The sequence below is a fragment of the Arachis ipaensis genome, chromosome B09 (assembly GCF_000816755.2).
Source record: "Arachis ipaensis cultivar K30076 chromosome B09, Araip1.1, whole genome shotgun sequence".
NCBI classification, from domain to species: Eukaryota; Viridiplantae; Streptophyta; class Magnoliopsida; order Fabales; family Fabaceae; genus Arachis; species Arachis ipaensis.
In genome coordinates, this window is record NC_029793.2 from 26,679,542 (window position 1) to 26,681,529 (window position 1,988).

The 1,988-nt window shown below is 31.7% G+C and overlaps 1 pseudogene; it reads right to left on the reverse strand.

Annotated features, from left to right (window-relative positions):
- Positions 1 to 1,780, reverse strand: part of LOC107619715 — a 2,465-nt pseudogene extending 685 nt beyond the window's left edge.

The following is a 1,988-nucleotide window of genomic DNA, read 5'->3' on the forward strand; positions in this document are numbered from 1 at the left end:
GATATAAATCACTAACAAAAAGAATGATAAAATTATGATCACCTGCATCATGTCACCAAGGTTAATGATGAAAGCACCAGGAGAGGGAGTGATATCAAATCATTGGTTTTCATGAAAGACTTGAAGTCCACCAACTTGGTCTTGTAGAAGAATAGTTACAAACCCCATATCTGTATGAGAACTTAACCCCCAAGTGAGTTCAGGCTCAGGGCAAGGAGGGTAATAATTTCCAACCATGAAAATCCCTTCAGCACAATCTATGTTCTTGAGGTAATTGCCTTCTAGGCCTAATGCCTCCGAAAGCAATTCTAACAGCGTCAGTGCCAATTTCTTAAGATGATCTAAGTACTCAATTATTACATCCCTGCAAACAAATTAATCTCGCACGTCATGGAAACAAATAATTTTCACATTTTTGGTTTGTGTTTTTATCTTTCAAAATTTATTTTCTCTTCTTTAACATTTTTTTTATACAAAATTTTAAATAATAAAAATATAAAAAATGAAATAGAAAGCTAATTAGCTTCTTCTAAACAAAAATCAAATCCATCACCTTACTTAAAGAAAAGAAATAGCTCTTATATAATTTAGTTAAATTAATAGACAAAAATTTATGTAGAGTTATTTTTATAAAAAGTTAATAGTCAAAAATATATCAAATTTTCTAATAATTTTTATTATTATTTATATTTTAAAATTTTTCACGATATCTCTCTAATTCGGTACGTCAAGAACTAATCCATCCGAAATAAGAGTTTTATTTAAGGGTTTGCAGCCAATAAATGGTTACTGCATACACAATGTAAGATTTAAACTTCTCGATACTTGTTTAAACGAACGAATAAATTAATCACTTAACTAATCCAAATTAGTGAGCCTCTACCAATCTAAACCAAGCTAGAGTTCTACTCACCTGCAAATTGAAGGGAGTTGGTGAGGGTCAAGAGGCCCTGGTGCCAATAAACAATAGAGGGTGTCCCTCCAATTAACCTCTGAAGTAGAAAAATTGATGTTGGTGTTGTAGAACACTCTCTTTGTAATATCACGTGAATAGAATTCTCTCTTCACCTTAGCATCTTGCTCATGAAATTTACGCACCCCATCAAGCATTTCATCCAAAACACTCTGTGGAATTTTATGGTTGACCACTTGAAAGAACCCCCATTTTTCACCCGCATCTTTGACTTTCTGAACGATCTCATGGCGTGAATTACCTTCTTCGTGTAGTGATCCCAAATCAATAACTGGAATACTAACATTGGTAGCAGAAAAAGAAGAAGAAGAAATGTTGACTTTATGGTTATCATGAACGAATATCTTTGGTAACTTAGTCAAACCAGCATCAACAAGACCCTTCACACCTGCTTTTGTTTCATCAAGAAGCTTTAATTCCTTGTTCCTATCATAACCTCCATCTTCATGATCTACTTCCACCATGTTTCACTCTGTTTTCAATAAAATTTCTTTATTCAATTAAGAACTTAATTCATGGTATCTAGAAACCTCGCGGGTGTAATGTTATTTGCCTGTCATAACAAGAGTCGTGTTCTACTTGATTTTCTTCTGCATCAGTAGCCATCATGTTCTTCAATTCCACTCTCTTTCTGATAACAGCACATTGCGCTATTCATAAAAACATGTGGTTAGTTTCTTTTTTCCTCAACCTTATCTCTCTAATGTCATTCTCTGCTTCTCTGGAAGTCTTTTTTGACGCCGGAATTTAGTACTATTTTAAATTAAACTTATCGAGTTTATGAACTTAAGTTGCCATAAGAAAAAAAAAAAGGGGTGAAAATTTGTAAAAATTATAATCAAATTAATTAATAGTTGTAAATTAAATAAACAAAAATTAGATATCTATTTATCGTCTAATAAGATTAGATCAGATTTGATTTAAATTTAAAATCTCTAAAAATACTACTAAGCAAATCAAAAGTAAATTAAATTTTCTAACAAACTCTAACCGCACAAAAAATTAAAAATAAATG